This window comes from Lithobates pipiens, unplaced genomic scaffold, assembly GCF_037356315.1.
Source record: "Lithobates pipiens isolate NorthernLeopardFrog02 unplaced genomic scaffold, aLitPip1_a1.2 Scaffold_8, whole genome shotgun sequence".
NCBI lineage: Eukaryota > Metazoa > Chordata > Amphibia > Anura > Ranidae > Lithobates > Lithobates pipiens.
In genome coordinates, this window is record NW_027507903.1 from 426,545,376 (window position 1) to 426,561,085 (window position 15,710).

The window sequence follows — 15,710 nt, forward strand, 5'->3', positions numbered from 1 at the left end:
AATGCTCTGCTTGGCACTGTCAGTACATAGTTGCCAACATTGTAAAAAAAAAAAATTGGGACACTTTTTTGGCAGTAGGCGGAGTTGTATTATAATTAGGGGGCGAGGCATGCGGATATAGGTGTGGCATAGAAAACTGTGAAAATGCACAATGTGGGCATGGTTTACGTAAGATAGTGGGCGTGGCTTAAATGGGCATGGCTCGAAGGGGTGTGGTTAGAGTCTGAGATGAATGCGGGATGGAGAGGGAAAGGGGGGGAGGGATGGAGAGGGAAAGGGGGGGAGGGATGGAGAGACAGCAGCCCCCGATCCTACACCACAATAGCAATATGTGTTTCCAGAGTTTGACAATCAGCAGATAAAGATACTCCAAATACCTGGTGTTAGTGCTTCAATCATCCCGGCACCATGATTGTTATGGTGTCAGGATGATTGAAGCGCATTATTTCTATTATTACATTGTAATATAAAATTAAATCATTCAACTCACCATAATGCAGAATCAGTGGGAGCCATGAGCGCGTCACTAGCCACATTGCCTGCCACCAGATGCCATCAGGTGCCCCATCAGAGCTGCCTTCCTCACATCTGCGTCTCCATCAGCGGAGCCCCTCCTTACATCTGGTGTCCCCATCAGTCCTCCTTACATCTGGTGTCCCCATCAGTCCTCAACATCTGGTGCCCCTCTGAAATCCAGACTGGCCCCCTCTGACATCCTCCAGACTGAGACTGGCCCTATCTGACATCCTCCAGACTGAGACTGGCCCCCTCTGACATCCTCCAGACTGAGACTGGCCCCCTCTGTTATCCTCCAGACTGGCCCCCTCTGACATCCTCCAGACTGAGACTGGCCCCCTCTGACATCCTCCAGACTTAGACTAGCCCCCTCTGACATCCTCCAGACTGAGACTGGCCCCCTCTGACATCCTCCAGACTGGCCCCCTCTGACATCCTCCAGACTGGCCCCCTCTGACATCTTCCAGACTGGCCCCCTCTGACATCCTCCAGACTGAGACTGGCCCCCTCTGACATCCTCCAGACTGAGACTGGCCCCCTCTGACATCCTCCAGACTGAGACTGCCCCCCTCTGACATCCTCCAGACTGAGACTGGCCCCCTCTGACATCCTCCAGACTGAGACTGGCCCCCTCTGACATCCTTTAGACTGAGACTGGCCCCCGACAGATCCTCCAGACACTGTCGTTGCTGTGCCTTTCAGTTTGAACTGTGGCGCCGCCCACCTTCCATAAACACTGGCAGCGGGGGTGGGCGGCGCTGCAGCATCTCTATTGTAGACCAGCTTCTGGTCTTCTTTAAAATGGCAGCCGGCGGAGACATTGTTTCCACTGGCCGCGGACCTCTAATTAACAGGACAAACCAAATTTCCCAGGACATTTCCCAGGACAAAATTAATTCGGGACAAGGGTCCTAATCCCGGGAATGTCCCGGGAAATTCGGGACAGTTGGCAACTATGTCAGTATTGCTAGCTGGTTGATGCTTTAGCCTGCACATCGTAGCAAATGTGTTACCACACGGCTGCTCTGTACACCTAGGAAAGGACTAGAACTGCTCTGTCCTAGTTCTCTATTATTTCCCACTGCATTCTGGGATACAGGAACCTCCACTGTCTCTCCCCCATTGCCCAGCTAACACTTTATAGATGCTTCACTAACATGCTATAAATTATATAGGTGCTGTTATGGCATGTTACCATTGAAATAATTGAGGTGGCTGATTAGATGCCTTATGAAAGCGACATGCTGTATTTTTAACACAACACAACGCTACCACTCCTGAGTGTACTGCATTTTGTGGTGGCTATTGTAATAGTCACGGTGGACATAAAAGTGTGGTTATGAGGCTTTAAAAACACTGTTTAAATGCTGCTTAACCACTTCCTGGCTGCCATATAACAGAATGATGTGTGCAAAGTGATTAAGTTATCCTGACTGGACATCATATGATGTCCAGTAGGATAAGCCGTGATCGCGCACCCAGGGTGAAACCAGGAAGTGCCGGTAAATGGCTTTCCTTGGGTCACGCTGACAGGTGAGCTGATTGGCTGCTCTCCTTTCAGAGGGGGAGTCTGCTTTGATAATCAGCACATTGATTATCAGCTCAGCCCCCATCAGAGGTGCCCACCACATCTGCCAATCACTACCAATCAGTTGCCAGTCAGTGTCCTCCAAAGTGTCAGTCAGTACCCAAAGTGCCAATCAGTGCCCATCAGTAACGCCTGTCAGTGCGATTCACAAATGCCAATCAGAGCTCTTCAGTGCCACCTGTCAGTGCCCATCAGTGACGAATGTTAGTGCCCATCAGTGCCGCCAATCAGTGCTGCCTATCAGTGCCCATTAGTGCTGAATATCAGTGCCACCTATTGGTACCCATCAGTGCCGACAATCAGTGCTGCCTATCAGTGCCCATCAATTCTACATATTAGTGCCTCCTCATCAGTGTCCATCAGTGCCAATTCATCAGTGCCACCTCATCAGTAGGGATGAGCCGAACACCCCCCGGTTCGGTTCGCACCAGAACTTTCAAACGGACCCCAAATTCGAACAAACTTTAGAACCCCATTGAAGTCTATGGGACTCGAACGTTCGAAAGATATGCAAGATACTGTCCTTTAAAGGGTTTGGGGACCTGGCTCCTGCCCCAGGGGACATGGGTCAATGCCTAAAATGTTTTTAAAAATGGCCGTTTTGGCGGGAGCACTGATTTTAATGATGATTAAAGTGAAAAAAAAATGTGAAATATTCTTTTAAATATGGTGCCTGGGGGGTGTCTGTAGTATGCCTGTGAAGTGCCACGTGTTTCCCGTGTTTAGAACAGTCCCTGCACAAAATGACATTAAACGGAAATAACACCATTTAAAACTGCTTGCAGTTTTAATGTTATATCTGGTTCCTGCAATATGGTTGAAAATCATTGAGAAAAATGGCATGGGTAACCCTCCCTGCCCATTACCAGCCCCTTTAGGTCTTGTACGCATATTAAGGGGAACCCTGTACCCATATTAAAAAAAGGAAATGCGTGTGGCCCCCAGGCCCTATATACTCAGAACAGCAGTATACAGGCGGTGCAAACAAGACAGGGACTGTGTAGGTTTGTTGTGTTAAGTTGAATCTGTTTGTAATTTTCAACTGGTACATTTTTAAAGTGTAGCTCAAAAAAACTATTTTTAAGCTTTTTGGAAAAGATAGGGAAGGGTTATCACCCCTGTATAATTTGTTTTGTCGTCCATCTTTTTTCATCTCACTTGCTGTTGTCTCCTTCCGTTTGCAAGTAGGAGATGTTTGTAAATTGGATGTTTGAAAGTAGGGGCCTGCCCTATATGCTCTGCAGAAATGGCGGAACAAGGTGTTGGTTTTGCCACAACATTGTAAGCCCTCAAAGTGACTCATGGTGGGCGCTGGAGCGCCCTGCTGTGAACGATTATATCAAGAATTGTAATTACATGCCATTGTTGAACAGTGGTAGAAAAATTGACCTTTGGTGGTTGTGGTGCTGGTGCCACAACACTATAAGTCCTCACCGTTACTCTGGGTGGGCACAGGAAGGGGCCCTCCTGTGAAATATTATATCAAGAATTGTAATTACATGTCCCTGTTAAACAGGGGCAGAAAAATTGGGCCTTAGGCACTGGTGCTGGTGCCACCACACTGCAACCTCTGCCATATACTCTAGTTTTATTGCAGGAATTAGCCCTGCTGCAAAGCATTGCATCAAAAATTGTAATTAAACGCCCCTGTTAAACAGGGGCAGCAAAATTGGGCCTTAGGCACTGGTGCTGGTGCCACCACACTGCAACCTCTGCCATATACTCTAGTTTTATTGCAGGAATTAGCCCTGCTGCAAAGCATTGCATCAAAAATTGTAATTAAACGCCCCTGTTAAACAGGGGCATAAAAATTGGGCCTTAGGCACTGGTGCTGGTGCCACCACACTGCAACCTCTGCCATATACTCTAGTTTTATTGCAGGAATTAGCCCTGCTGCAAAGCATTGCATCAAAAATTGTAATTAAACACCCCTGTTAAACAGGGGCAGAAAAATTGGGCCTTAGGCACTGGTGCTGGTGCCACCACACTGCAACCTCTCCCATATACTCTTGTTTGATTGCAGGAATTAGCCCTGCTGCAAAGCATTGCATCAAAAATTGTACTTAAACGCCCCTGTTAAACAGGGGCAGAAAAATTGGGCTGATGGCATCAACCAGAACCAGAAATGTTCTTCCAACATATCAGCGGAGGAGGAAGAGGATAGACAATCAACATAACAGGACAGTCACTCAGCATCAGCATAGGCAGTCTTGAAGGGATGTGATATTTCAAAAAAAATTATTCTGTTACATCAGCTTCAGGTGCTTGGTAGCTGTGGGTGATCCAAGACTGATTCATCTTGATGAAGGTCAGTCGATCAACTGATTCGGTGGACAGGCGCACCCTGTGATCGGTAACAAAGCCACCAGCAGCACTGAAGGTGCGTTCCGAAAGAACGCTGGATGCAGGACAGGCCAGTAGCTCAATTGCATACTGTGCAAGCTCTGGCCAGTGATCCATCCTCAAGACCCAGTAAGCCAGAGGATTTTCGGTGGGAAAGGTGTCCAAGTCTGACCTTGCCCCTAGGTATTCCTGCACCATGTAAATCAGACGCTGGCGATGGGTGCTGGAACCGATCATACCTTGGGGCTGCGGACTAAAAAATTGTCTGAAAGCATCAGTCAGACGGCCACCTTCTCCACCGCTCCTTCTGACCGATGCCTCAGCAACACGTTGTCCAGGACCAGGAGTTTGTAACCTCCCAGTCTCTGGGAACGCGTTGCACAGACCTTTCTGCAAGGCCTCCCGGAGATGTCTCATCCTCTGCTCCCTCTGCGATGGCAAGATAAGGTCGGCAACCTTACCCTTGTACCGTGGATCAAGGAGAGTGGCCAGCCAGTAATGGTCCCTCTCCTTGATCCGAAGAATACGAGGATCCTTCCGCAGGCTTTGCAGGATCAGGGAGGCCATGCAGCGTAGGTTAGCTGAGGCATTCGGTCCGGAGTCCTCTGGGTCACTAAGGACAACATGATCCGCAGCTACCTCCTCCCAGCCACGTACAAGTCCACGTGTTTCTTGAGACTGTAAATCATCCCTACAAGACTGCTGCTGCTGCTGCTGCTGCTGCTGCTGATGCTGAGTGCCAGCCTCCACCTCCATGCTGACACAATCATCCTCCTCCTCCTCTTCCTCCTCCTCATCCTCTTCCTGTGTGATGGGTGGCACAGCAGGAACACTGTCTGGATAAAGGGGGCCTTGAGAGGCAAGGAAGTCCTCCTCTTCCTGCCTCTGTTCTGCCTCAAGTGCCCTGTCCATTATTCCACGCAGCGTATGCTCCAAGAGGTGGACAAGAGGTACAGTGTCACTGATGCATGCACTGTCACTGCTCACCATCCTTGTGGCCTCCTCAAACGGTGACAGGACAGTGCATGCATCCCTGATCATGCCCCACTGGCGTGGTGAGAAAAAACCAAGCTCCCCTGATCCTGTCCTGGTGCCGTAGTCGCACAGGTACTCATTGATGGCCCTCTGCTGCGTGTGCAGCCGCTGCAGCATGGCCAATGTTGAGTTCCATCTGGTGGGCATGTCACATATAAGGCGGTTCTTGGGCAGGTTCAACTCCTTTTGGAGCTCAGCCAGCCGAGCACAGGCATTAAATGATCGGCGGAAATGCACACAGACTTTCCTGGCCTGCTTCAGGACATCCTGTAAGCCGGGGTACCTGCCCAAGAACCGCTGCACCACCAGGTTAAGGACGTGAGCTACACAGGGCACATGGGTCAGTTGTCCCTGTCGGAGGGCGGAGAGGAGGTTGGTGCCATTGTCGCAAACCACCATTCCTGGCTTAAGCTGGCATGGCGTCAACCACCTCTCGGCCTGCCCCTGCAGAGCTGACAAAACATCCGCCCCAGTGTGGCTCCTGTCCCCCAAACAAACCAGCGCAAGCACGGCATGGCATCGTTTTGCCTGCGTACTTGCGTAGCCCCTGGAACGCCTACGGAGCACCGCTGGTTCTGAGGACAGAGCACTGGAAGAGGCCATGGAGGAAGAAGAAGAGGAGGGGGTGGAGGAGAGAGGTGTGTCACAACCAATAGTAGCATTTTGGAGGCGTGGTGGCGGAACAACCTCCAACACTACTGCACCTTGTCCTGCATCCTTCCCAGCTGCCAGAAGAGTGAACCAATGGGCCGTGAAAGACAGGTAACGTCCCTGTCCATGACCGCTCTGTCCAGCGAGGCAAGGACATTGCCTTCCACATGCCGGTATAGAGCCGGAATCGCCTTCCATGAGAAAAAGTGGCGTTTGGGGACCTGCCACTGAGGAACCGCACATTGTACAAACTCACGGAAGGGGGCCGAGTCTACCAACTGAAAAGGCAGCAGTTGAAGTGCTAGCAATTTAGCCAAGCTAGCATTCAACCGCTGGGCATGTGGATGGCTGGGAGTGAACTTCTTTCGCCGGTCCAGCAGCTGGGGCAGGGACATTTGCCTGCTATAATTGGACGTGGGTGTACCGCTAGCAGAGTTCCCGGAAGCACTTGGCTGTGACACACCTAATTCTACACCTTCATTCCTCTCAGAGCAGGTTTCAGAGAGGACTGAAGGTCTAGTGGGGTTGGAGATGCCAGCTGATGAGGAGCAAGGAGAGGTCCGCTTTGTTCTTTGGTGTGGGTCTTTGAGGTACGCTTGCCAACGAGCTGCATGGCAGGTCAACATATGTCTGGTCAAGCATGTGGTGCCCAAGCGGCTGATGTTTTGGCCACGTGAGATACGCTTGAGACATATGTTGCAAATAGCAGCGGTGCGATCTGATGCACTCGTCTCAAAAAAGGCCCACACCAAAGAACTTTTAGAATAACGCGCAGAGGCAGCGCTCTGCACAAGCAGAGCTCTGCGGTGTGATTCAGTCGGTGTGCTGCCCCTAAGCTGGCCCCCGGAGGGCATCTTGCCTCGTTGGACATGTGCCTCCTCCTCCTCCTCCTCTCTCCTTCCAGGCACCCACGTGGAGTCAGTGCCCTCATCATCCCCTCCCTCTTCATCGCTGTAGCAAACCTGGCAGTATGCTGCAGCTTGTGGAACATGACTGCCAGATTGCTGTCCTTCTTGAGCATCCCCTCTCTCTGCGCTCACGCTACTGCCTTCCTCTAGCTGAGTGTCATCATCAGAGCCCACAAAACACTGGGCATCCTCCTGGAGCATGTACCCAACACTGTGCTCAAAGAGTTCAGGAGACTCCTCAGGAGGACGTGGTGGGTCTAGGGAAGGAGTCACTGATGATGACATTGAGAGGAGGGAAGATGATGCGTTGGCAGCTGCTTTGCTAGTACCCTGAGACTGGGTGAGAGAGGATGAGGAGGATGAAGAGGGCTTGGTCATCCACTCTACCAAGTCGTTGGCATGTTGCGGTTCAACATGTCCAGCTGCCGAAAAGAAGGACAAGCGTGTCCCATGGCCACGTGCTGATGACAATGCACCGCGTCCACGACCAGCACTGTTGTCTCTAGACACAGAGCCTGCTTGCCCTCTTTTATCGGCTCGCGCCTGTCTGCCTCTCCTTGCTGGCCTTCCAGACATGGTAATGGCCTGAAGGGAGTTGGGTAAAAAAGCAGTTGGGTAGTGTATATTGTGCTAGAGGCACACAACACCCACTAACTCCTGCAGATGCCTTTATTATAGAACACCAGAGATAAAGGGGTATATACAGATGTATACTGTGCTGTGCTGGAGGCACACACAACTTCCAATAACTCCTGCAGATGGCAAGTGGGCTCAAATAGAGAACAGCTATGTAGGTGGATATAGCGGTATGTACTGGGTACAGAGCACGCAGACAGCACGCTCTATCTCCTAACACTACTGACTGCAAGCTCTATTATAAAAGATAGATCACTAGCTATATAGGTGAGGTGAATATAGCGGTGTATACTGTGGTCAGGGCACGCAGACAATAACCACTACACAACAGCAAGATCGAAAATTGGCCGAAAACGATCGGTGTGTACTGTGTTGAAGGTACACAGAACACCCACTGCTTCAGACGCCAACACACTACACAAGGCCGCCGCGCTGGCGGCCTTATATAGTGTGGAGCATGCACTACACAGCCTGAGCTATGATTGGCCACAGGCATCCTGCCTGTGGCCAATCATGGCTCTCCTCGCTGCTGGCGCTGCGATTGGCCAAGCATGCAGGGTCACAGTGCATGCTTGGCCAATCATGAGCCAGCAATGCACTGCGCCATCGCAGTGCATTGTGGGCCGTGAGCGCCACACGAATTTGGCGCGAACGGACCAAAATGTTCGGACTTCGCCGAACGGACGAACAGCCAATGTTCGAGTCTAACGTATGTTCGACTCGAACACGAAGCTCATCCCTACTCATCAGTGTCCATCAGTGAAGCCTCATCAGTGCTCGTCAGTGAAGGAGAAAACTACATTTTATAATAGAAATTAAGAACACTTTTTTTTCAAACATTTTTGGTCTTTTTTAGTTTGTTTAGCAAAAAATAAAAACCCCAGTGGTGATTAAATACCACCAAAAGAAAACTCTATATGTGGGAAGAAAAAGATAACAATTTTGTTTGAGTAAAGTGTTGCATGACTGCGCAACTGTCATTCAAAGTGTGACAGCGCCGAAAGCTGAAAATTGTCCTGGGCAGGAAGGGGAGAAAATGCCCTGTATTGAAGCGGTTAAACACAGGGTACCAATGCACATGTGAACAAGCCCTTGGGGTTATTACTCTGCTCCTCTATTGATACAGGACAGTTAGAGCATTGTTATCCTAGGAAAGGAAGAGTATTACTGGAAGGATCACCAGGGAAAAAAAAAATAACAAACCCTGAAAAAAGAAAACGAATACAGCTACCATGTAGGCATGTGCAGTCTGCTGTCTTCACTGCAGGTGGCGCTCAAACACAGTGGCAATGCCACAGAAGGAAAGTAAGTCATAAGAAACATGGATACTCTATGGTTTCCTGTGTCACTGGGACAGTGATCCAATTGGATTCTGGTTGCCCATGTGACTGTGGCAGCCATACTGGGTGTGGTATAGTTTATTTAAGACCCTGGCCCCTGGGTTTGGTGCGCATTAGCACGTGGGTAGAGTAGGGACATCGGTCTGTCAGGGACAGTATTAGGGCTTCAAAATCTCCTTGGACCTTTTCCTGTTTGAGCACAGAATGACCAGGCTGCATTCCGCTCCTACGGACAGACGCTGTCAGTTCGGCTGATACTTGTTCCGCTACCCACTTTTGGCATCCGTGAGTGTTGCCAGTTGTCCCTTCTCCCACCAGGTTTGTTTTGAACTGTTTTGTTTCTACTTCAATACAAGTTCTACTATTGCACCTGAACTTTGTGTATTATTGATGCCACACCACGCTGCATCCACCCACAGCCACATCTAAGGACTGGTAAGCTGCAAAAGATTTGACTTAAAATTAACAATAATATAAATTCTTACATTCCACTGTTTTTCACAGTTAGAAATACACATAATAGACCACCTAGGGAAAACCCACAAAAAAATTAATGGTTTTGGTAGGAAGTCAACCCAGGACCACCAAGCTCAAAAAGAATGCCAATCATTAAACTACAAGGTCCATCTCGAATTGATTGTATTATACTGACCATTGCTAGAGGAAAATCCTGTTTTATTTTTATTCTCCATTATAACATTAAATTTCTGTTTTAATACACACATACTCCTGTGTGGTTGACTTCATGCCCCTAGGTACATCGCTCAGAATGTAAATGACAGCCACATACCTAATGGATCTTAGGAGAAGCACAAATCACACACGAGTGTCTGATTTTAATAATCATAACAATAAAACAAACTACAAACTCTAAAGCGGTTGCTCATTAGGCTGTGATAGGACTGGCTGGGCACACATGGATTGCTACTCTGGGAAGTTCACTATGTCTTTATCTCAGCATGATTGGAAAAAAAAAACCCTTGAAGCGGGATATTGCTGTTTCTGTATTAAAGGTATTTGCAATTATATGCAGGCCCCTGCATTGTCAAATAGTATCAGATAAAATAACATGATATTAGGTATTAAATTGTAATGGATTTAACGTGCTATTTACTGGACACGCTTCAGAGCGCTGACACCGAATGGGGCATATTTGAATTCTCCAACTCATTGTTATTTGCAATATTTCACCTGGCTTTCCTTGCCTATGGTATTAGATTTCTGCAACACCGATAGAAATGATCATGACATTTTTGCGTGCACTTGTTTTAAATGATGGCAAAGCAATTTTTGATGTGATGTTATTTGTTTTTGCTTGTTACTCCCTATTTTCTTTATCATATTTCAATTATAAATTTGTAAATGTTATATTCTTCCCTACTTTTAATAAAGATTTGATTGTGAAAAAAAAAAATGTGTAGGCGCCCCCTCTAGAGACTATCTGTATGTATTGCAGGGCTATCACCATATTAGCTGAGCCGCCGAAGTTAGAAAATGCATCACAGGATAAGCTTGGTTTGAAACTATGGACCTAATTTTAGCTTGACCGAAATAAAACATTGGATTTCCAGGTAATGGTAAAAAAAAAAAAAAAAGTCACCAGGTTGCTAAGCTTGTGCAATCTCAAGTGTGGTCCCCCACAGTGTCACTGATTCAGAAACCTATCTTTCAGGTTAAAGGGGTTGCAAAGGTCGTGTTTTAAAAAAAAACAAAAAACAGACATGTCATACTTTTCTCCGCTGTGCAGGTGGTTTTGCACAGAGTGGCCCGATCCTCCTCTTCTGGGGTCCCTCCGCCACTGTCCTCCGCTTCTCAAGTGTCCTATCAGAGAAGTGCTCTCCTATGGGACACATGTGCGGGCATACTCCCATGTCCTGCTGTCAGTTGACACACACACCAGGACTCATCTCCGCCCCTTGGCGCCCGCATCATTGGATCTGATTGACAGCAGCGGGAGCCAATGGCTGCGCTGCTATCAATCTATCCAATCAGAACACGAGACACCGACAGGAACTGGTTGCTCATTCCCATCGTGGGAATTATGGGGCTCAGGTAAGTATAAGGCGGGTACGGGGGTGCTGCTGCAGTTAAGAAGGCTTTTCACCTAATGCATAGAATGCATTAAGGTGAAAAACACCAAGGGTTTACAACCTGTTTAAATGATACTAAGCATCATTCTACCTGCTTCCTGTGGGCCCAGAGTGTTAAGCCTCGATCCTTTGTCCAGGGGTCGCACACAAATTCTGCCAATATGAGGTACCCTGTAGGTCCACCATAGGAGAAAGATGCGAAGAGGATATATGTTTGCATCGGGCCTGACAGAACTACAGATACCTGTAAAAAAGGGTTTTTTTGGGGGGGGGAGAGGGGTTTGCCTTTTTTTTAATGGGTACAAGAGTGTTCCATTGGTGGAGGAACAAATGTTTGTGGGAGGACCTGTTGGAGTTTGAACATTATATTGCTTAGATAAGACATTTTGCTCTACCACTGTGCAGAAAGTACACCTTGACACATGGAAATTTATTAGTAGTAGCTTTTAAAGAGCAAGTAAACTCTCCCACTCTGATGCGTCTTTTCATTTAGTCCATTATAATAAGTAATTATCAGACTATAGCCACTGTAATCCAGCCCAAATCGCATATTACTTACTGTTTAAAGAAACTTTAAATAAATTGTTTCCAGGGGTTAGGCAGCGCCATCTTAAGTATTGTTTTCTGAGTCCACAGTGGGGTGTATTTCTGCCCTTAAATTGAGCACTTCCTGTGCTGTTAACCAAGCCCCCTTCTCAATCCAACGTTACTATGGCAACCCTGCTTCCCTGTTCATAGCTTACTTGTTTATTTCATAGTATTTACTTGTGCCGATGTCTAATGTTTGCCTTTGTCAGACTTATCAGCTTCAGCTGATAAGTAGGGATGAGCTTCGTGTTCGAGTCGAACCTACGTTCGACTCGAACATTGGCTGTTCGGCCGTTCGGCGAATTCCGAACGTTTGGGCCATTCGCGTCAAAATTCGAGTGACGCGTGCGCGGACCACAATGCACTGCGGTGGCGCAGTGCATTGCTGCCCCATGATTGGCCAAGCATGCACCGTGACCCCGCATGCTTGGCCAATCGCAGCGCCGGCAGCGAGGAGAGCCATGATTGGCCACAGGCATCCTGCCTGTGGCCAATCATAGCTCAGGCTGTGTAGTGCACGCCCCACACTATATAAGGCCGCCTTTGAGGCGGCCTCGTGTAGTGTGTTAGTTAGCATCTGAAGCAGTGGGTGTTCTGTGTACCTTCAACACAGTTACACACCAATCGTTTTTGGCTGATTTCCTATCTTGCTGCTGTGTAGTGGTTGTTGTCTGTGCCCTGACTGCAGTATACACCACTATATTCACCTCACCTATATAGCTAGTGATCTAGCTTTAACCACTTAACAACTGTCCATTGCCGGATTAACGGCTTCAGGGCGGTTGTTTAACTCTGAGAGGCTGTTAATTAACGGCCTCCCAGAATTCTGCTCTCGCGCGCCCCCTGGGGCGCGCACTCGAGAGCATCCGTGACCGCCGGGTCCACAGGACCCGACGCATCACGGATCACGGTAAACGGCCGCTCATAGCGGGCGTTTACCACGTGATCGCTCCGTCAAATGACGGAGTGATCACTTGTAAACAAACCGGCGTCATGTTATGACGCCGGTTCCTCCCTCCCCTCTCTGTACCGATCGGTACAGCGGAGGGGAAAGAGATCGGTGTCAGCAGCGATGTGGGCTGCATCTGCAGTGCCCACATCGCTGCTCACCGAATTTAACCCCTCAATTCCCTGCCAATACTCTGCAGTACCCTGCCAATACTCTGCAGTACCCTGCCATTACTCTGCAGTACCCTGCCATTACTCTGCAGTACCCTGCCATTACTCTGCAGTACCCCGCCATTACTCTGCAGTACCCCGCCATTACTCTGCAGTGCAGTACCCTGCCATTACTCTGCAGTACCCCCCAATACTCTGCAGTACCCCCCAATACTCTGCAGTACCCCCCAATACTCTGCAGTACCCGCCATTACTCTGCAGTACCCTGCCATTACTCTGCAGTACCCTGCCATTACTCTGCAGTACCCCGCCATTACTCTGCAGTGCAGTACCCTGCCATTACTCTGCAGTACCACCAATACTCTGCAGTACCCTGCTATTACTCTGTAGTACCCCGCCAATACCCCGCCAATACTCTGTAATACCCTGCCATAAATTGCCATACCCAGCCATACTCGGAGATACCCAGCCATACTCGGTGATACCCTGAAATACCCAGCCATAGACGCCCCCCACCCCTCACCACCCTCCGGTGCTTCTACCAACTCGCCAGTACGATCAAAGCCAGAATCTTTTTTTTATTTTTTATTTCAGGCTTCCCAGCCTAGAGGTGAGATGTGGGGTCATATTGACCCCCAGATTTCACTGTAAAGAGGACCTTTCACCCCATATTCCTATTACAAGGGATGTTTACATTTCTTGTAATAGGAATAAAAGTGATCAAAAATATATTTTTGGGGAAAAAAATGTCAAACTAAAATAAAGTAAAATGAACAATAAAAAAATAAAATAAAAATTAAAGCGCCCATGTCCCCATGTGCTCGCATGTGCCACACATGTGAGGTATCGCCGAGAATGTTAGAGCGAGAGCAATAATTCTAGTCCTAGACCTCCTCTGCAACTCAAAACATGTAACCAGTAAAAAAAAATTTAAAGCGTCGCCTATGGGGATTTTTTAAGTAGCGACGTTTGGCGCCATTCCACGGGCATGTGCAATTTTGAAGAGTGACATGTTTGATATCTATTTACTCAGCATAACTTCATCTTTCACTTTATGCAAACATTGGGCTAACTTTACTGTTTTTTTTGTTTGTTTTTTAAGCACAAAACAGTTTTTTCCCCCAAAAAAACGCGTTTGAAAAATTGCTGTGCAAATACCGTGTGAGATAAAAATTTGCAACGACCACCCTTGTATTCTCCAGGGTCTTTGCTTAAAAAAAAAATATATATAATGTTTTGGGGTTCTCTGTAATTTTCTAGCAAATAAATGATGATTTTTACATGTAGGAGAGAAATGTCAAAATTGGCCTGGGTGCTCCAGAACGCCTGATGGCGCTCCCTGCATGTTGGGCCTCTGTATGTGGCCACGCTGTGTAAAAGTCTCACACATGTGGTATCGCCGTACTCGGGAGTAATAGCAGAATGTGTTTTGGGGTGTAATTTGTGGTATGCATATGCTGTGTGTGTGAAATAACCTGATAATATGACAATTTTGTGGAAAAAAAAAAAAGGAAATAGGCCGTCAGTACTTCAGGTGTGATCAATTTTCAGATATTGGCACCATAGCTTGTGGACTCTATAACTTTCACAAAGACCAAATAATATCCACCAATTTGTACTTATTTTTACCAAAGATATGTAGTAGTATGAATTTTGGCCAAAATTTATGAAGAAAAAATGACTAATCTGCTAAATTTTATAACAGAAACGAAGAAAAATTCATTTTTTCGCAGAATTTTCGGTCTTTTTTCTTTTATAGCACAAAAAATAAAAAACTGAGAGGTGATTAAATACCACCAAAAGAAAGCTCTATTTGTGTGAAAAAAGGACAAACATTTCCTATAGGTCCAGTGTTGCATGACTGAGTAATTGTCATTCAAAATGTGAGGGCACCGAAAGCTGAAAATTGGTCTGGTTATTAAGGGTGTTTAAGTGCCCAGTGGTCAAGTGGTTAATAATAGAGCTTGCAGTCAGTAGTGTTAGGAGATAGTGCGTGCTGTCTGCGTGCTCTGTACCCAGTACATACGGCTATAATATAGGGCAGGCCCCTACTTTCAAACATCCAACTTACAAACATCTCCTACTTGCAAACGCAAGGAGACAGCAGCAAGTGAGATGAAAAAAGATGGACGACAAAACAAATTATACAGGGGTGATAACCCTTCCCTATGTTTTCCAAAAAGCTTAAAAATAGTTTTTTTGACTGGAGCTACACTTTAAAAATGTACCGGTTGAAAATGACAAACAGATTCAACTTAACACAACAAACCTACACAGTCCCTGTCTTGTTTGCACCGCCTGTATACTGCTGTTCTGAGTATATAGGGCCTGGGGGCCACACGCATTTCCTTTTTTTAATATGGGTACGGGGTTCCCCTTAATATGCGTACAAGACCCAAATAGGCTGGTAATGGGCAGGGAGGGCTACCCATGCCATGTTTCTCAATGATTTTCAACCATATTGCAGGAACCAGATATAACATTAAAACCGCAAGCAGTTTTAAATGGTGTTATTTCCGTTTAATGTCATTTTGTGCAGGGACTGTTCTAAACACGGGAAACACGTGGCACTTCACAGGCATACTACAGACACCCCCCAGGCACCATATTTAAAGGAATATTTCACCTTTTTTTTTTCACTTTAATCGTCATTAAAATCAGTGCTCCCGCCAAAACGGCAGTTTTTAAAACTTTTTTTTGCAGTGACCCATGTCCCCTGAGGCAGGAGGCAGGTCCCCAAACCCTTTTTAGGACACTATCTTGCATATTAGCGGTTAAAATTAGCACTTTCCATTTCGAACGTTCGAGTCCCATAGACTTCAATGGGGTTCTAACGTTCGTACCGAACGCGGGGGTCGTTCGCAAGTTCTGGTGCGAACCGAACCGGGGGGTGTTC